At 32.2% G+C, this 22,317-nt stretch overlaps 2 long non-coding RNA genes across 2 annotated transcripts in view; one reads left to right on the top strand and one right to left on the bottom strand.

The window, feature by feature from the left end:
• The window catches only part of LOC106102614, a 65,174-nt gene that overhangs the window by 31,536 nt on the left and 11,321 nt on the right, over window positions 1-22,317 (top strand). Inside the window, exons 2-3 of the long non-coding RNA XR_001225585.1 lie at window positions 560-608; window positions 9,706-9,764. This is a non-coding gene — a long non-coding RNA (uncharacterized LOC106102614). The remainder of the gene's footprint in view (window positions 1-559; window positions 609-9,705; window positions 9,765-22,317) is intronic.
• LOC106102615 lies at window positions 7,264-22,291 on the bottom strand. Its single transcript, XR_001225586.1, has 4 exons — window positions 22,208-22,291; window positions 17,347-17,473; window positions 7,856-7,942; window positions 7,264-7,473 (listed from the first exon to the last, which is right to left on the bottom strand). It is a non-coding gene; the product is annotated as an uncharacterized LOC106102615 (long non-coding RNA).

Here is a 22,317-nt window from a genome sequence, read left to right as displayed (position 1 = left end):
TTTAGTTCTGCGCGGACGGAGTCGCAGGTGAAAGCTAGTTCAGTAGTAGTTAATTATTACATTTAAGTCTCTTACAAAATTCATTTTATTGAAAAATTTAATTTAAAAATTCTAACACTTATAAAAATAGCGCCTGATGAAAAATCGTTAGCGATAAATTTGGGCTGAAGAATTTTTATGTCCATTAATCAAAGGGCACGTAATTTTTCTTAATGACCGGCACAAAGAACGGTGATCAAGGTATACAATTTATTGTTCCTTATACCTCGTCTTCTCTTCGTTTTTATATTGAAATGTGATTGATAGTGGTTCCCAATTCAATGTAGGAAATTATACTGTCTAGAACTTTCCATAGTTAATTATTACTATGTAGTGAATAATCGTCGTAAAATACTAATATTTTGACAATTACGTTGTCGACTCTCATATTTGATAATACTTTGACTTCTAGAACTCTAAAGTATCTTTCATTCTTACTCTGGTTGTTTTAAATCTGATGACGTGGTATAATTGTTACACTTATTTCTTTTGTTAAAATTGTCTATTTTGCTTGTTTCAGATTTTGACTACTCGATGTTTTGGTAACCATGAAATAATGGACTTAAATCGTAAGTTTTTTATTAATTTTAAAATTACCGTGAAACAGAAAACCCTGTACAAAGACATATTTTATACTGGCCAGTGGAAACTCATAGCAAATTAAAAAATACAACTACATATGGTAACCGCTTTAAAATCGAACATTACAAAAAAATAGAAAGCAGTAAAGACTTTCTTATTTCCATAAAACAATAGTAGGCAAAAGAAAAAGTTAAACGTAGCCATAGAGCAATTGGGCGTCGACTTGTAACAAAACGGCCGAAGCAATTACATGCTGGTACTAACGAAATGCCTTTTATTGTAGATACTATTTACATCGAAGTTCTATGTTTGTGTAAAACTAGGTTAAGAAAATCCAGATCTGTTTGTTTTAAAATAGCAAGGTATTTTTTGTACATAATTATACAAAAAGCAGGGATTTGAATAGTCGTCACTAAGGCTTTATGGATACTTAGAGAACAATAAGGAGTAGGTAGCGAGAGCAAATCACTTGAGGTTTTCCTTCAATGAACAATAAAGATCGAGTGGGAACTTCAATTTGTGAATACTTAATAAAACAGTATTGACTTAAGTCTGATTGACTGGAAGATAATGTTTTTGTACTTTTGAATATGTGATCCTTCCACTGTAACTTCCATAAACTTATGTCTGGTTTCCCAGATACGTTTAAATTTTCGTTAGTGTTTTTGGTTCGATAAATCCCTTAAATGCGTAACAATAAGTTAATTAATGATAAATGGTAACTTCTGAAATCCAGCATTAATACAGAAAGTAACTAAAAAAAATTGAATTGCCATTCAATTTGCATTCTTATGAATTTTGAAAGGAGTGATTCAGATATGACGGCTGATACAGATGTATGGAAGAGCAGTACATACTGTGCCGACCCTCCGTAAGGGATAAGGGCAAGTTGATGATTATTCAATTTGCGTTGTTACAGGATTGTTGGGTTAACAGATTTACTTATTGCTTTTTATATGAATTCTTCGTATGTTTCGAATCATTGATTATTTTGCTTTACGTAGCTTTCTATAGTAACCTTGTTGATCAACTGTAATGAAATAATAATTAAGATTTGAAAGCTAAATTAGACTCAGCTCTGGGAAAGCAAACATGTTTACACATTCCAAGTTAAATCGTATTAACTTGCTCCGTTTTATTTTACTTTAGTTTACTATATTCTCCAAAGTTAATTCATTAAAATTTTTGCATAACGATTTACAAAAAAATAGTTACCAAACTGTTATAAAAAGGATTTCTGTCTTATATTTTACGGCGTTCAGGACACCAAACATTAGTTTATCCGTCGACATTAATATTCATCCATATTGTTATTTTTTTTTAAAAGAACTACATGTTACGTTTTTATATGTTTCATCCATGAAAAACCACGGTTACACTTATTACGGTAGTAATGAACTGACATTTAATATAAATAAAACTAAATCGGTAAAAGCATATCTCGTGGCATAATCTAAAGATTCTGTACAAGAACAAGATAAGAAAATCTAAATTTCAAACAAACATCAGATATTTCCAGAAGCAGTGTTCCCTAACGACATTGATAAGTTCCCTTTACACGCGAATACTCTCAAAACTGCGCTCTTCATACTGAAATGTTAGATAAATAAAATGTTACCATAGAAGTAAAATGGTCTTTTTATATATTTACAAAGCGTAATGTTTTCTGCCTCAGCCAGTAATGTACATTTATTTAAAACTTTTTCTTCCCTATAAAAATAATGAAAAAAAAATCCTTTTGATGTATAAATCATGCGAAAAAAAATTAAGGTAAATTTAGGTATATATTTAATTGCCTAATTCCTTCGACTTAATTTTTAAAATAGCGACGTACCAATTCGCCTCTTATTTACATACTTATACTGGTTTCAGTCATTAACGAAGATGACCTTTTCCTGATATTTTTTCTGGTTTTTCAGAAATATATTTTGTTGCCTAGATGTATTGTAATATCCCTCAAGTAAGAATCTTATTTAAAAAATTAAAACTGTTTTTATGTTATGATATCCTCCGCTATTTATATCTTTACAAAATCGTTTTAGGACAAACTTTATACTATCATTGCGTTTGTTTTTGCAGACAATATTCAAACATATCCATCACTATTTTTCTTTGTTAGTTGGCGCCATTTTCGTTCGTCATTCCGCTTCTCGTTCCCGTTTCCAAATCCCGAAAATAGGAAAACATACGTTTATGGTGGAATAAACAGACGTACAAAGATACGTGAAAACTTACAAGATTCTTTTCAGTTTAATAATACTGCGAAATAATATGAAGTTTAATAAGTCAAAAATGTTTACTTTATATTGGCTCGGAATAATATATTTTTATGGCTTAAATACATCTATCGTCATTTTGAAATTAATATAGATAATTATAAAAAAAGTTATAAATTCCTTTTAATCCATGTTACCCAATATTTCAAATAACGGTATGAGTATTTCTCATTACCTTTAGTAAATTAGTGAATAATCTAATCGAATCCGTTGGCAGTACAAACGAAATAGTAATTAATTTTACATTTGTTTTGCTTAGCCGTTTGATTAAATTTTCGTTCTCTAAACAATCAGTGTTATAAAACGTAATATTATGCAGTTTGAACTGATTAAAAATGTTACTTGTAGAAATTTAGGAGTAGAATTAAACTGGATTGAGTAAACGGTGACATGATTGAGGGGAATTACGTCTGAAATGACAAAACTGTAGATTTAATAGATGAAAATCCAGTGTATTGTATTTGAGTCTGAAATAGAGTAAGATAGACAAGGGGGACATAAGTATAAGTTAGGACATTTAAAAGTTTAATATATTTTTAGTAAAATAGCGAGTTAAAAGGTATAACCACTTTATTGTTGGAGAGCGTGTCAAGAAGTTTGTCGGGAACAATGCTGAGCACCATGCATAGCATCACTTCCAATAATCTTGCAGGCTTTGTTACAAACTATTGTTTGTCTAGTTTGGTGATACTTATTTTTTATATATTTAATGGAAATAAGAAAAAAAAATAAGACATTTTAAAAGTTAAGTTAAAATGAACAGCATGTCACCTGTTTTAGAAGGTTCTTTGAGATAGGAAAAGTCTTCCTAGAAGACATATAAGTTGTACTATAGCTCTACTTTGGATGGATTGGACAGACACCACTGACGCGCTACATACCAGATATAAAAAAAAACCTTATTTTTTTTTAAACTGTAAGCATTTTCCAGTTTCCTCATTTAAATTCAATTAACTCTCGTGAGCTTACATAGAATTATTCATAATGCAAGTGCGGGGTGACAATTTATGTAGCTGTTTAAAAAGCACTAAGTTTTGCACGTTCCTGGGCGTTTAAATGGACCACTTTGGGGTGCGTGCGTTGAATGCTAAACAGTCCGTACGCGCTGATGCTTCTAATGTAGCTGTCATGGATAAGATTTACGAAAAAAATTGCCTAGTTTAAGAGATATTCATATGTTCCATAATAGAACTTTGTACGTTTTTAAACCTTAAAAACTTATAAAAGAAACAAAGTGGTAAGGTTATCTTTACTTTAGAATCATAGGTAAGTTTACAATGAAAATAAAGATCCCGTACTCGTTGGAAATCTCAACAGACTATTTAATTTACTCAGCCTATTATATTACAATTAAAAATTCGTTTACCTGATGTTCTAGCGCTTAATTTACCTATCTTTGAGTTTTGAGATCGGCGATACCTCCATTCCTTTCGGTAAACTTTCTTGTTGATGTTTGTTATTAAATGGCAGAAAGTTCATAAAAAAATATTTTTATGTTTGTTCCGAAGGATACTTAAAATACTTAAATTAGATTTTCTCTTATTAATAAATGATATAGATTTAGCACCACTTATTTAAAGGTGTTAATTTATAGAAAGTACCAGGAGCACATAAACCTGCAAGAGCATTCGGCAAACTTTGATGAAAATGTTAGTATGGCGTGCGGAGTATCATTTAGCTTGGCGACGCGGGTTCGCACTTAATGCGACGATTTACGATGTCGGTCATTGAGGTGAGCTTTAAACGTTTCTTCGTTATCTAAGTGGTTAGTATGTGATACGGATCTTACAAATTTTATTGAAATTAATTGTAGCAACAAGATATTGCAGTGCGTAATTTCAAGGAACAATTAATATCAAGTAGTAAAATTACGAAATCGTAAACAACTGAACTTGTTTAGACAGAACTTTTGCTGAATTATAGCTAACTAGCTGTTGCTCGCGACTTCGTCCACGGAAAATTGAAAAAACATAGCCTACGTTACTTGCAGATAAATTATCTTTCTAACTGTGAAGGAATTTAAAAAATCGGCACAGTAGATTTTGAGTTATTTCAATTCATACAAATATACAAATCTTACCTCTTTATAATATTAGTATAGATGTAGGGGGTGTAACTCAGGCTTTTTAATGTCACTCTGATAAACATGCTAGAAACTGCTAAATAGTAGATAAAAGTTTCATATCAGTCAATTAGTCAATATACACATAATTCCGATTTTAGAGTATGATTTTAAAAAATCCGATGGGGCAGTTTTTTTTTAATTTGTAATTCAGAGAAGTAACGTTTTAATTAGCTCACGAATTATGTTTTGCTAAGATACGTTACCTTGATCCTTTCATATCTAAAGTGTGGTCTACAATGGTCGTTGTTTATCCTACCTATGCAATGTGAACCCACCTCATATAGACGCTCAAACGCTCGCAATATCCGAACCGTATCCGTACTTAACGAACTCACTTCAAATTGGCTTTTACATTAAACACCCAACTTTAGAATACCTTCATTTGAACCTTCCTAATAGTTGGTTTATCTACGCATTGTTACTACAGTAGAACTTCAATAAGTTAAAGTCCAAGGGAAACAATAAATATTTTAAATTAAAGAGGTTTTAAGTTATCAAGGGTCTATGTATAGAGGTTTCAGGCTCTTATGGGAAGTTAACATATTATTTTTTGAAGTTATACAGGTTTTTAAGTTACCGAGGTTTGAGTTATTGAGGTTCTACTGTATGTCCTACTATCCAGTGTTATTTGTATGCAGAATATCGTTATACGACTAACAATAGAATTAAATGAAAAACGCAATAATTTTGATTTTCCTTTATTAATATACACCACCACCTTATAACCTAGTCATAAGAATAGGTCAGGATATATCTGACTATATCAGTTCATTTATCTACAGCGCAGCGTGGTTACACAGTACATATATAATATAACAAAGCGTATAAATATTACACTTATATTGTTACAAACTAGAGCAGATATGTCATAGAAACAAAAATAAACATTTTTATATAAAATGGTGAAGTTAGATGTAACTTTAGGTAATGATACGTAAGTTATGTATGTTGATTTGAATTTCTGAATCATATTTGTTAAACTTAAAATAATGTAATATTTAAAAATGTAGAATTTTGCATTAGAAGTGGCATAAAAGCAGTTTTATTTGCGATGTTCTTGCAATGACTGTTCTTGAACTGAAAATCTTGTTGTTTTGAAAAATTTTAAGCAAATTTTTTTCATATTTGTCATTTTATTGAAATATGCTTTGAAATAAATAAACCAAACTCTTGTTTTATTTCAATTGCAATATTAACATCATAAATCAGTCCGAAGCTACGAAACATAAACGACGTAGAATACGCGCTACGAATATGCTACGTGTTTATGCTACGTATTACCAATATCATCTTTACAACTGTGTGATATGACCGGAAGTCAAACACGTATCTTATAGTAACAGCTCGTCTTTATATCAACGGCACTGAATCCCATGATAAATATCGATAGTACAAGTATCGTATAAAATTTTAAATCGTACACAATTGATCAGATTCTGAACATAAAACGAATAAAAAGGTCATATAAATATGACAAACGTTTTATTCGTGTTCTATCGTGAACACTAAAATTCTTCGTGTAATATTTTGCTTATTCTTTAGAAGAATTTTCCTTTCCTAACCTCCCCAGTAAAATAGTAACTTTGTTGACAAAATAAAATAATATTCAATAAATAGTCAATACACTCTAGCAAGCCCGCCTGTGTTAAGGCCAGACTTGTATTAAATTACGCGGTTTTTCGCAAAACGACTAAACTTCACACGACACCCCCTCGCCTGCCAACTAATGACGTTCACGTACAGTGTAATTAATTATTGTGGAAACTTTGCACGGCAATGTAGACCTATTCTCATTTATATAACGAACAAATTCCAATGAACACTTTCGATGGATATAATTTATACTTCTCATTCAAATCTCGCGTTATAAGCTTGATAAATTCACCCCTATATTTAAATAAACAACAACGAACGGTTAACATTCTGTTAATTACACCTGCACGACAGTGCGATTATCATTTCTGTTGCATTGTTTTAAAGATCAAAATGACACGTCTAGAAATTGTGTTGAAAATTACAATTACAGGTGAGTGAAGGTGACTCAGTATTATTATTAAAATTTAAAATGACACTGTTTTAGATTACTTCCTTCAGATTTCTTTATTTAAAGATATCTGTAACAATATTTCGTAGTAACCAAGATTGCGGTACTTAGCTCTGCTCTTAAGTAATAAAATACATTCCATATTGTGATCACAATTATACTTAGATTTCTCTTACAACTTTCGCATACTGCACATGTCCAATACTAAATATAGTTTATCTAACCTAAAACACGTATCAATTCTACATTTATATTAGTATGTGCGATTATACATGTATACATGATCCGAGGATCTATAAAGCATTTTATAACTTAGTGTCGCGAAGTAGCACCGCTGCCTCGTACGAGGGTAAGCCGCTATCGACGCGACCTGTCTGGCAGCGAGAACAAGGCTCTGTTATCACCTCCTGGAAGTACAAAGATATAAGCTTTACACAATTTAAACACATTTTATTCACCTAATCTTAACATCCTATATATACTAACATTATAAAATGTAACCAATGTATTTAAAAAAACATTCTTTTCCAAATTGAAAGCTAATCACTAACTACTAGAAAGGTTTTTTTAATACTCGCGTACGAAATCGCGGGCAAAAGCTGGTAAATGAATCATCCGAACCTATACGTCCGATACTACGTGTCTACGAAAATAGCAAACCCTAACGTAGTGATTCGGCGTAGATGATGGCGTAGACAAGATTAACAATATAATAAGAGTCCATCTACTCTTACTACACGATACCCTCAATATGATTCGGGTTCATGTAAACATTGTTTACATATTTACCTGTAACGAGTTACACGGCTTATGATCGGTCGTGCCCTCGACGACGGTCTCGTAAGCCGGCGGCGGGCCCGGCAGCTCCTCCTGAACCTACGGACAGAGTAAACACCTCAGGAATGCGTCTAAAGCTATTAAACAAACTCAAATCCCAACAATAGCTTATTTAATATTAAATCACAAAGGTTAACTGAATCGTTCTATCTCTATATCGATCATAATTGTGTATACCATAGGCGATTACACTTCTCAATGTTGTATTAGATATGTAGCATTAATCGAAAAAACTTAGAGTTGTACCCAATGACCTTGCTTCTTAATAACCTTATCTAACACATATTACAAATGTGACAGTATTTTGATTGGATGGATGTTTGTTAAAGTACTGATCGGATCTCTACGAAATTTTGTATAGATGATAGTATGGAAGAACATATTTACTTGTGTTTAATTCCATGTGGACTGAGTCACGGGGGATAGCTAGTTAACAATAAATAGTACATTTTGTGTTGTATATTTCTATTAATAGTACAAGATATAGCGCGTTGTTTACAACAAAATGTGTTAGAGCTCTGTATAGTACGCGCGTCCCCTTGAGACGTAACGTCTTACGTCTCGTCAGCCACTCTCTAACTGCGACGCACTTCAAAATGAAACGCAGTAATTTCAGCACTACAGCTAGCGACCCAGCCAAGCGGATACCTATTTAAATGACTATTACAAAGTAATAAAATAAGAAGGAATTAAATGATAATATGTACCAAATGAGACTGGGAATAAAAATTTAAGTCACTGACAAATACGAAGGAAGACCAGCAAATGTGCTGAGTGGTTTTAAATAAGTTAATAATACCCTGACATTGAAATGAATAATTAATCTTATTAACCATATTATACTAATATTATAAATGCGAAAGTTTAGATGGATGGATGTTTGTTGGAGTTTGTAGCCTAAATGGCTGAATGGATCTTGATGATATTTAGCATAGATGTACAACAAAGTCTGGAAGAACACATAGGTTACTTATTTTTACTTTTTTTTTATTCCGCGCGGACGAATTCGCGGGCGAAAGCTAGTATTAAATTATATCTAAAATTTGTTTATTTAGCAATACCAGAAACTATTTATGAAAGCGAAAATTAACGGAATATGTTTGGTATCTATTCAATCTTTAACTTAAAAAAGATACAATGTTTTATTTATATCTCGTATTTTATTTATCTGAGTTGTAACTAAGGTGTCCTGAGTGATAATTAAATCGAAAGTCTCGTAGATAAAAGTGCGATGAAAAATAGCATCCTATTATTGAGTTATCGTCGACGACTCCTGCTTTATTAAATTACGATTGCCGTCCATAGAAATGATATGATAAAAGCATTGTTAAATTCTGCATTCTTATAATATCGTCAGCTTATTCTATCGTTAATTCAAAGTATCCCACGTGGATGAGAAAGTTATTGTTGTCCCTATTTTTACAAAGAACATATAAAGATGGATGTGACAGTAAACAAATGATATAGTTAGTTTTGGTTCCGAATGTGTAACTAATTAATCAATCATTGTCGAGTGCTTTGATAATACGACCCCTAATCTGTAAATCGTCAGATCTAATCGAGATGCCGCAAATATATCGCAATTATGGAAATCATGTTCACTAGTGTTTTAAGCAAGATGACATTTGATTGTAAAATATTTTAATGTGCTGTTAACTCCTAATTTGTACTCTATGAATTAAAATAATATTTCGTATGTGAAAGTTTAACGTAACTATAAAATTACGATTACATTTATTGATTAAAACACTACTTGTTTTTTTTTTTTTGTTGAAATTTAATATTGACTTTTTTTATTTCAGATGTCCATCAGATGTGAAACACTGTAGCCAGATCTAATTAATGCATTATATATGTAATGGTAAGTTAAATATAATGGAAAAGTCATTTAAAGTTATTACTAACTTAAATTCCAACAATTTTATTCGTATAAGAATTAATCTTCAAACTGAATCTTTCAAATACGAATGCGATAGGACATTATCGTCCATATTTGAAAAGGATTACTTAAAAATAGCATGGTATGGGCATGCTATGAAGAGCGATTAATCTGTAACAAGGAGGACGTTAGTTATGAGTGTAGGTACATCGATAGAAGTAGACCAGGAAAAAGATGTATTGCGTGAAAAGTGACATGATCAAGAAAGGAGTGATGACTGAGATGATGTATGATAGAATTATGTGTAGGATAAAGATTACTTAAAAATAATTAACCTTTGTAGCAAAGTACATATAACATTTCTATTGAATACAGCAGGATTCACTTAGCCCCATTGTTTACAGCGAAGATAAACAACAGCACACATTAAGGCTGAAAGAACAACACAACAAACGGTAATGGATAAATTGAAATACGATACTGGTGTTGAACAATGAATTATTACCTCGTGGGCAAATGTCCATGTCAATTTGTTATCGAAATGTCAAGGGAAAGATAAAAGGCGCCGGTATTGTGAGCTTTGAAAGTCATCGAAGACAGCTTTTATAAAATTAACTTTAGAAAACTGTCATGACTAACGTCAATGTAAATAATGTCGCTGATATTATTAATTGTTTAAAATGTTAATGTAAAAAATCACTTTAAATAACTACTGTTACTGCTGTAAAATCTTGTTGTAATAATTAAAAAAAGATCGCAATATGTTCCTTTTAGGAATCTCTATAAATAAGAGATGTAGTTTGTCTGTTGTGTGTCTCTATAGTCTGTTTACAGTGTGATAGAGACTGTAAACAGTAAGATTACATATGTATGTCTTGCGTAACCAGTTTCTATATAATTAACAAACCCCATTAACTTCAGTACTATATAAAATTAATGTTCACGACACGATATTCGAATGATTAGAACATGGAATAAATATTTTATTTGTAGTGAATATTCGATGAGGTGTACCACGCGGTACAACATGCGAGGAAATATCGATTTTATTAATCGAATTGAAGATTAGTACTCGCGGCACGAGTTAGTAATTTCCAACGTTCTCTAGCCATAAATCATTGCTTTATGATTACGGCAATTTAGTATTCTCTGAGGTCTTAATGTGCCTTCATTTAATATGATCGTATGAATTAACTTAATAAGTGAATTTTAAAAAAGATATTGAAGTTGTTTTTTCCTCTTACATGTATTTGTCACAATTATTTATATTCTAATTGCATTCTATAGTTAAACGATAAAAAAGTTTGAATAAAACTTTCACACGAAAACCTGCAATTTAACCACACGAGTAAAATTGCACGTTTTAGTAACTTTTATCGCATTGAGCGAGTTAAGCCGTTAATTCTTCGCCTTTTTAATTCGTTTGAACAGGAAACTCCTGGGATATAGCAGTCGCATACGGTAAGTCCACTTTTACACTAAGGACGGCCATGTACGGATTGTAATAGCGGGCAACGTTTGTACAGCTATTCTAAACAGCGAAATTACGAATTATTAAAAACTGATGATACCGACTGCATGATACAGTTGCCTATATGACTGTTTCTACTTGTAATCGCGAACGCACCGGTGAAAGTAGTATATACGTTCTTCGTTCGAATAGTATACGCTAGTGGAAAAGCGGTGTAAACCACCTTCTGGAGGCAGACGATCACTTATTTAGTTGTTGGAGCATGTGCCCGGGGGGAGACGCCGAGCGGAAACCAATTATCGCAAATGCGATTTTTATTTCGAGCCAGCGAACACCGCTCGTTAAATCTGGCGAATACGTATCTTTAACCTCGCGAGATTCTCAATGCATCCCGCTATCCGGATTGTATAGATATTGATGTATTATTGTTTAAAGAAATAAAGCAATGTAACTTTTTTATAAATTAAGAAAAATGTCATTAAAAATTCAGGTATGAAAACACAACTACTTCTCAATTACAGATGTAATTTTCGACTAAAAATCCGATAGCTTAGAATGTACATATGTGTGTTTAAATCAAATACATTTTTATCATATTACATTTGGCAACGAGGTACAATGTATTGGTACTATACTAACATTATTTATTGGGTTCGAATCAACATTTCCCATATTCGATACTTACGTTCGATGTTTTTTTTTATTACTCTATAGTCTTGCATACTAAGCACCAACAAAAGGATTTTCCGGGCGAGCCACTTAAGCTATGGAAGACTATGCAAATTTTTAAACAGTTAAGTGGATGTCGGCGACTGCCTGAAGTCAGGAGCTTTTATCGTCTTATGGAATTTGTTTAAAGTTGAACAAGCCACTGCGAAGACTTGTTTTTAATTTAAAGTTACTATTACCGTTTTCTTAAGCCAAACCTATAATAGATGAGAAGGTATTTCTTCGAATAAAACGAGTGTCCCGACCCGGCTTCGTATTATGTTAAATGTTAGTCAGGGATAGTATTAATGGTGCTAGTGTTGTTTGTTTCTGTTCTAGTAATTTTAGTTATATTTGTTTATTTAGTATTAGTAAAGTGTGGTGATAATTAAGAAAATCGTAGATGCTATCCCGTTATATTATTCAATTAATATCTGACTCCTAAAATATGTAACATCTTAATCAGCTAAGAACACATTAAGGCGATATTTACTGAACTATATCGAAAGTATTATTGCTCTCATTATTATTTCATATAGAAGGTCTCCGATACATTTCCCGAGCCGACTATCATAGCTTTTATCGCACTTTCTACTGAATTAAGTTACTGGCAACGTAGAAAAAAAACATAAAAATTCTATTGACGGTTTTTGTAATATTATCTGTTACTGCCGTTCCTAGAGTAATTGAGTATTTTTAAGTGTAGATTTAGTATGGATATTAACTGTAGGTAAGTCCGTTATTGTCTTTTTCATAACTGCCAGATTTGCTTGGAAAATATTGATTCGTCTGAATTAATTCAGCTTAAAATTAAGTTCTAACTCGAGATTACTTGTCCAAAAACAACAAAACCTTATTTAAACTTTACGACTTCGAGAGCGATAAAACGGATTGTTTTGTAATACGATTCAAGTATAAATGTAAATGTGGCTTTTCTGCAATTCTTTATACAGGGAAGATCGCTAGATATTAATCTACTCTTTATACAGCAGCTCCCGTAAAGACACTTGAAAGATAATAATCTGTCGGTAAAGGATGTCAGCGACTAGATTTTTTTATTTAAAATATTTTAATATTAATAAATGATAATGAATTCTAGAGGATAGCTTAACAACTACCAGAGTTTGCAAGCTGCAAGCTCTTGTAAAGTAAGGTTCAATTTCGTCACGGAATAATAATGAAATGCAGTTGTATTTCTCGACGGCAATGGGCATATTTCCAGCAGACAAAAACTGATGTTGAACTATTTTTCTAAATAAGTGAACCTTGACGAATAATGACCGTCAAAAACATGACGTTTGTGTCAATTATAATGACAAAATACACTAAAACAAGAGCTTGATAGACTAATCAATGCGATGGTACACGTAGGCATGTGTTAATCTATTTAGTAAAATAAAATTGTTTCGTTTCCACAATCTTAATAAAAAATCTAAAAATAACATGAAACAGTCTGTGACAGCTATTCCGGTGATTCTATTTCCATTTCGAGGTCTGACGCGAACTTGACCCACATCTGATCAAATACGATTACGATCCTCCCGGACACACGGTCGAATTAGCAGTCTGTTTATTTCAACATTCGAATTTTTATTTAACATAGCTGGAAAATTAAGTTATCGTGTGATTGATGACTTATCCTATTAGTCGCGACTTTGCTAGTGCATTATTTGTAAAAAAAACTGGGTAAGGACGTCTAACAGCCTTACAAATAAACGAGATATAAAATTAAACTTAGGAATAAATTGAATATAAACAAATGTTAGTACAAATTTTGCTTATACTCAGTTTATTCCTAAGTTTAACTTTATACCGTGTTTATTTGTAAGGCTGTAATACAGTATATAAGAAATCAATATATGTGAGAGCGTCAGTGTCTCTGCTTATATTTATTAAATTAAAAGTAATTACATCCCCCATCAAGGTCATTTGGATCACGTGGCTATCGATATCGACAGCACGAGGCGACGCAACTTCATGTGACACGTTTAGTTCATGAACGTTTCTAAACACGCTTTATAACGTTCAAATACATAGATTTACAAAACATTCTAGGATCAAAATTGTTTTATCACAGGGTTTTATTTATTATTGAAAATTATTTGAATAAAAATGAACAATGTGAGCTTGATAATTTTTTAAATTTTTAATTCAAAAATGATACCCCAACAGCAGCTGAGTTATGAAGTAATATATACCAATGTTATAAAGAGAAAAGATTTGTATTTTTGTATGTATTGAAATAACTCAAAAACTACTGGACCGATTTCAAAAATTCTTGTACCATGAAAAAGCTATGTTATCACTGAGTAACATAGTCTATGTCATTATTATTTCCGTAATTTTAAAGCGGGCGAAGTCGCGAGCAACAGCTAGTCAATATAAATAGTAATATACAGACTAATTAAGAATCTTACCCTTTATGGACGTCGGTTAAAAACGTTTCATTTTCAGCACACATATACGTGGCGAGCGAAGACTGAATATTAAAATACTTCAATGTTTTAACCGCAGACCGAGTCCACAGAAAACGACTTGTTACTTAAAAATGTCTCAGCTTTTTACAGCTTTTGTTAGGAAGTAGCGGAATTTTAAAATTTTACACTCAACATCTTCTGCTTCTTAGTGAAAAGTGAAACGTTTTAATTCACGAAAGCTTATTGTTCAATTGTATTAAAACATTAACAGTAACATGAATACGTTACTTGTCGTTACTAGACTCATTATTCCTTACTTATGAGTAACCTAGTTACTTAGTAATTAAGAATTGTTTTTTTAAAAATAACCACATAGATTTGCAAGCCGTCCAATTTATTTTGCTGAGATATCAGAATACAAAACATCAATTTGAATAAAACATTGTTCACAAGTCAGATTACCTCATTACAAATAAACAGTATTAAGCGTTTCTTTGCATTTAGACCACTACAAGGTCTCGCGTTTTAAATTCAATTTGCACTTTTATTAAGTATCATACTTCCTAAGAAAACCTTAGAATCATACTTCGATTTTCATACCAATATTATAAATGTTAAATTTTAGATGGACGGATGGTTGTATGGTGTTTCTTGAGTTTGTAGCCTAATTTGGCACAGATGTAGAGGATAGTCTGGAAGGACATATAGGCTACTTGGTTTTGGTTTTTTTTAATACCATGCGGAATGATATTGTAGTAAACACACCTTCAATAGATAAACACATAACGACCACAATAAACAAAACAATGTCATCCTCCTCCCACTTCTAACACAACATCGCGTTAAACCAATATATACAAAGGTGTAAAACGTTGAACATTTGTTTAAAGTGACCGTCCGATCATAAAAAGCCAAGCTCGTTACATTACGGCGAGGGATTAACGATGTCACGACTCGCCGTAGGATTTATGTCGACACAAGGGGACAATGAAAAATCAATTTAACTGAAACAACCGAGTAGTACACGGTGTCCATGCTACAAGCGATATCCAGATAAGAACCTATGAAATACTGCTATGGAGAAAATTTTGTTTCTAACTCAATAGTCTCTGAATAATACACAAAAGTATTAATGCCAATGAAAGAAGTATATTTTTCACTTAAATACAGTCCGTTATTAAACATTATCCCTATATCACAACACACCTGAAGGCTGTAGTTAAGTACGACACACAATACACCAATCAAAAATGTCCTCAATATATTAGTATTTACTAGTCCACAAAGTTGTATATCGCTTGGCTAGTCGCCGTAGAACGTGGGGCGGAACTACAATCCCGCGCCGGAAGTGCCCCAGGCTAACCGCGTTAGCTCCCAGCCGCCGCTCGTTAGCGATAATACCGCCTCGTAAATAGCTTTCGAGTCAACAACGACTAAGAAATGCTACAAGATGCTATTATTGAGGCTTTGAGACAGGTATTACCTGTTATAAAGTGTTTTTTAAAGTGAAATTAAAGATGTTTATTTAGGATTTAGCATTTAAAATAAAGTTTAAATAGGCCGTATCAACTGAATAGAAACAATATCATAATTGTACGTACTACGCCAAAGTATCGGTCCACGTAGGTAAACAAATGTAAGGGTATCATTTCTGAAACCTAGTTAATCTATGTTAGATAGATACTAATAATACTCCTGTAACCAAAACAATCGATACATCTACGCGGTGTAACCATTATAATTGCGTAGCGTGTCTTAGCTACTGCGTAGCACATTGTAGTCTAGTTGTATCTTCAGTTTCAGCCATTGGTCAAATATTATTAAAATAAGACTTTTACAATATTTAAATATAAATAGTAGCTTTTTTTACTTATTAAAATGAATTTTTACTTTATTAATTAACTGTCAATTCTAATAAAAGAATAATTCACGTCGGATGAAAGGAATTGCTTCATATAACTTAATAATGGAATAAATTGGAAAAGTTTATGTTGAAACTGTTCAGTGGCGCACATAACGGATCTAAATGCACTGCAATTTAAATTATATTGGAATAATATTACTCCCGACATTGAGTTAATCCGAAAAGCGTATTAACTTCTGATTAACAAAAATAATGACGTATGTAATACTATTGAGTTATAATTTGAAAATTTTGATAAACTCAAAAACTTGTATTTTTTTATTAGTGGTGTAATTTTTTTTTTCTATATACATACTCTTAGCTGATTAGAAATGAGGCTAGTTGTTACAGGTGTAAAGCTCGTGTATATAATAAAAAAAATATCAAAGCCTAGTATCAAGGGTTTTGTATAAGAACCGTGTAAATACTTTTGTCGAACTTATATAGGCTGGTTAAAATCTGTTTTAATATCTGTGCTCACGGCTCGTGAACGACTCTCATATGCGCCATATAACGCGGTAAAAAAGTGTTGGAACGAATACATACAAAAATATAACATTTTAAAGTGCACTACAGTTGTTTATTGTCACATTCGTGAGTTTTATATGAAAATAATCTAATTGTATAACTTTTACAATTAATATGCGATGATAATATATTATCATTTTGATATTTATGCCAAATTAAAGAAAAAGTGTTCGCACTGTAGCCGTGAAATTTTTTGTACAGTATTTTTTATCACTAAGTTTTTTCTTGAATACTTTTTAAATAATGAGTCACTTAGCACTGAGAATATGGGATCTTAGATGCGGAAGCAACGTATCTATCGACGTCACGGACTACTGCACATATATACTAATATTATAAAGAATAAATATTTGAATAGAAATAACTTATTAACTACTGAATCGATTTCAAAAATTGTTTTCCCTTTCTATGAATAGTTACGTTATCACTGAGTAACATAGGCTATGGTTATTACAATTTTTGTTTCCTCGCGGTTGAAGATGCGAGCAACAAGTAGTATCTTAAATGACTATTCACATCAAAGCATATGTAAATTACCTGTAATCGGGCGTCCGCGCTGACGGTGTAGACGCCGCGACAGTCGCGTGCATCTTCAGGCTTATCTGAAGGCGCGCGTCTCCAGCACGCCGCGCACACCGCAACCAGCACGCCGCACAACGTAGCACTGGTAACAAACTTCGTATGAATTTCTACTGATGTGATATATGTAAACTGACACTAGCTGTTTCGCGCGACTTCGTCCACATCAAATTTAAAAATAATCTATGTTACTCAGCGATAACGTATCCTTTTAATGGTGAAAGAATTTTTGAAATCGTCCCAGTAGTTTTTAAATTGTTTCAATACATACGAAAATCTAAAAATTCAAATCTTTCTTCTTTATAATGTTAGTAGAGATTGTTGTCTCTGTCTTTTTAATCCTTGAATGCGTGATGTTTCTCAAACTTATAAAAAAATATCTAATGCAAGATCGGTATTATAATAGAGACTGAATAATAAATAAATCCAATCAAGCATACAATATTATGTTTTGGTTGAATGTTGTAGTTATCAACATTGCACATTTAAATGAAGATAAATAAATATATTATTATGCATAATTTTTCATTATAAAAATAGTTCATTATTAAAAAATATTATTAAATTTGGTGTAAATATCCCAAGGTTTCTACTTAGTGTTATTTATTTATAACTTTTTTTGTATACGGTACAGTACAGCGACAATGTTCGCATGACACTCCTGCTTCATAAACTTTTATAGGTTCGAGTTTTCATTTGTAAGTCACTAGTAAATTTAAAACTACATGCTTTTATTATTTTCGTAAAATCTTATAAAACTACTTTGTAATGTGTTATACAATACAAGAAACTAATTCATAAGTATTCATAAGTAGAGTTCGTCGTGTATATTTGAAATTTCTGTTACATAGCAGTAGGTTTCCATAAGGTTGAATCGCATGTTACAAGGAGAACGTTAGTTATGAGTGTGGAAGGGTACACCGGTAGAGATAGACCTAGAAAGAGATGGATGGATTGCGTGAAAGGTGACATGATCGAAAAGGGAGTGACGTATGAGAGAGTTATTTGGAGGACAAAAACCTGTTGTGCCGGGAGTAGGATAAGGGGGTTGATAATGATGAGCAGTGGGTTTCCATTGCCGAAACATTTGCAAAAAATGTAGATAATGATATGTTCGAGTGTTTTGGTATTGTAAACTTCGTAGTACTTATCACATGTGTAAACATTACAATGCATTTTGCTTTGTATCGTTGTTCAGTGATAAGCGCGATAAGAACTTCCGCTTGTAAAGCGTTAATATCGCTTAATTCGAGGACTTAGCGTTGCGTGCTACGCCGCCAGAATTAATTAAATGTTAACCCCCTTTCACTACGCGACTTATTTACAACCATAAATTAGTCGCTCTCTTATATGTTTGTTGTTTATAAACGTGAAGATTATAAATTATTTGTACATTTGTACGAGTAAAATCTATAACTGTTTCCACGTAGCTACGTGACTTTGACGTTCATACGAGCTTTGAACGTATTCAGCTTTGGTAGATACTTAATTAGTGAATATTATATTGGCTTCATTACATTTATGTTCTGGGCTTTAAAAATTTTTTAATGTATTTTCTTTTAATCACCTAAATTGGAAATTTCATTTGAATTTAAAATTTTACTTTTTAGCACAGGACAAAAAGTTTTCTTTAAGGTATTTGTTATGTTTTTTTTGATATAAAATACAGCGAAGATCAAAATAATTAGTTGGTAATCAAAGGATTAAAAATAATCATTTCCTCGTTGGAAACGGCACTATACAGTCAAATACTGTGACCTCAATGAAATTTAACTTACTTTCATATTTTTTTAAAGCTTTGAAGTTAAAATGAACCAACAACACGCAAATCTTAATCTTTTAAATTTTTTAACCTCAGTACTAGTACACAAATTAATTAAATACGAAACGTTACTTTTACCTATTTTAATTAGCCTTATTAGACGAATGACCTAATTTACTTAAATAAGAAAAGAATTAAAAAAAAACATAGTAATAATAATTTGTGTTTATTCAAGCATAAAAACCTTCAGATATTAAAACCAGTAATTTCGTTAAAAGAATGATAAACATTAGTATTACGGTAAATTGTTTAATAACTATGGAAACGGTAACACAACAGACAACAAACAGTATGATGCGATAGTATTCATGTTCCGAAATAAAATATATACTGTCTGCAAAAGTAACCAGTGATTCAACAAAAGCTTTCCACCAATATGTACCGAGTGATAGCAATCCATTTGCACAATGCAAAATTTATACGCTAGTTCGCGGCACTATGGCAACACTCATTGTGGTATTCGTCCAATTAGCGGCCACTGTTAGGGTCCGTACAGACCAGGACGGAGAGAACAGATTTTTATTGCAAATAAAATCCTTCTTACCCACCGGCAGGTTACCCTTTTACTAATAACTTATTACGATACTATCACGGTTAAAAGTCGCGCAGTTTAAGAAAAGCTACCAATTTCCTCCTCCAGGATTTTTACTGAATTTTCCGTTAAAAAGAAAAATATAATAAATCTGTTACTTCTAGATTGTTAATCAAAAAGTAACTAGTCTACTATCATAGTATAAAAAATGATTTAATGATATAATATGTCGTTTAATTGATTTTTAATGAATACCGTATCTCCGTAATACGTTTACGTGATTAACTGAAAGGGAAAACAGATTTTTATCGGCTTTGTGAAGCTCGTCGATCGACGATTGAATAGTTCTCGCTTTATGGGATTAAGAAAGCTTTTGAAAAGCTCTAAGCCACTGGCAAAACTATAGCTTAGGGGCAATATAAATATATTGACTAACGAATTTGTCAAACACGGCTTGCTACTGCCACACTCACTTATCGGTCACTTAAGGTTTGCTTAGTGATGATTTCCCCAATGAAATCTATACTAAGAAACTCCTGTAACCATTAAACCTTAAGACTGGTTTTTCTTTTTTTTTACTTTACTTTTGGACTGGTTAGAGGAATTGTTATTAAAAATTACGTTAATATCAAAGGAAATCCAGCTATTTGCTTGAATAAACTAACCTTGATAAGATTTAACTTTCTTTTACTCATGTTTAATCTGACGATCTAAGAATATTACTATTCGTTTTGCTCACAACTTAATCTAGTTGTCCTCTGTCTCTATTCCTAAGATGGAATAAGTCCAATTACAGTTGTGGAACTTATTTCTTTGACAGAAATTTGCGACAAGAGATATTCTTTACCTCTGAACACCATTTGTCCTTAATATACAAACAACATATTTTAAGATTGAATAACACTCGCAAGTTATGTTCATTCAAATTAGTTATGTCTCTAGACTAAGAGCGGACGTACACCTTTGACTAAACTCTTGTGAGATTGTCGATTGTTTCGCAATTCAAATGTTTAGTTTCACAACTAAAAATCTAGTGTGCGCACATCCTTATAAGCAAATAGGAATCAAAGTGAGACTAAACAGTTGTGCATTAGTATAGTTCATGTATACAAAAATAAGGCACTGTACAAAAATAACAATATTTGACTCTCAGTCCTTGTTTTTTGCAAATTTTCTGTTTTCAGTCTTATCTTAGTCTTATCTTCATTTGTTTCCTAGCTTCTGACAATGTTCTGTTTGCACTAATGATGCTACAAGTCGTAACGTGATTTAAATGCAATCAATTACGTTGTTTGCTTCGGATGTCAGATTAAGATTGGGTCGTGGGTATAAACTTAGTACGGCGACCGCGGGCCAAGTTTGGACGTTAATGGATTCACTTGTATCTTTTAGTTTCCTATCTATTAGTTTACATACTAACTTATGAAAGCCTTGCCTAGGTTAGGTAGTCGACGTAAGTGAGTTTGCTACTAGGAATGTATAAATTCGGATCATTTCTTGAGTACCTAATTTACCAGCTGCTAGATGATAGTATGATTTATTATCTGATTAACATAAGCTGCATTTATCTTCAAACGTATCAATATCCATCAATTCTGATCTCATTCGCATTAAATATTTTGCACCCATTACCTTACTTTTAGCTGACAGACATATTTTCCCGTAAAACGGAGAGGCTGTCACCTTTTACGGTGTTAATAAAAAAGCAATAACATCAAATTCTACGGAATTTTTATTTCTTGGATATAATTTTATAGATTATTTATTTTATAACATTAAATTCCCAATATTTTAGTATGCAAAGTAACTAAAAAAAATCAATATTCTACGTAAATATTGATGATTCGAATCATAATTTATATACTAAGATATTGCTTCTTGTTAGTTGTATAAGACCAAATTAATTTACTAGACTTCGTGGATCTCAAATGCTACAATTTAGTTACTTGCCATTAATTTAAGATCAACTCCCTAAAGATGGTCTATTGACAGAGATGCCTGGACGTGAAGTAATTAGACTTTATGCATTAAGAGAAATCAAGCTTTCCCGCTAATAATTTTCCCATAGAGAGGTAATAAAGCACGAGTGGGGACTCTGTCCGGGAGATTTATAGCACTATAAACTGACAACGAGCATGACCAGTCATTTTCCCGGATTTCCAGTTTTTCTCTCTGATATAACGCTCCTTCATAAAGTTTGATAACGGCACTTTTATGTATTAAATGTTATATCTACACGGATATGCGTTTGCGAAATCGTTTAACATATTTTATGTTTTTCAATCTATACGGAACAGATGTCTATTTTAATAATTAGGACAACACTCTTTCGCTATAAATCAGAGAAATGTAAAGTTTTTTTATCAAATCGCAAATATTTCTAAAGTACGACTTGATGTATGTTGTGTGGCTTATCAGAGAATAAAAAATCTTGACTAAAAGAAGTAAATAAAATGAAGACCAACCTTACAAAGAATACATTGACGTTATAATGCGCGGGTTCCGTCTGTGTGATAGTCGGCTGAGTGTGGTTGTAGTAGTGCTTGGCGTGGGATATGGCCGCGGCCGCTGCCAG

The sequence above is a fragment of the Papilio polytes genome, unplaced genomic scaffold, assembly GCF_000836215.1.
Source record: "Papilio polytes unplaced genomic scaffold, Ppol_1.0 DF823923.1, whole genome shotgun sequence".
In the NCBI taxonomy this organism is placed as follows: domain Eukaryota; kingdom Metazoa; phylum Arthropoda; class Insecta; order Lepidoptera; family Papilionidae; genus Papilio; species Papilio polytes.
The sequence above is the reverse complement of the archived record's forward strand: the minus strand, read 5'-3'. Positions and strand labels throughout refer to the sequence as shown.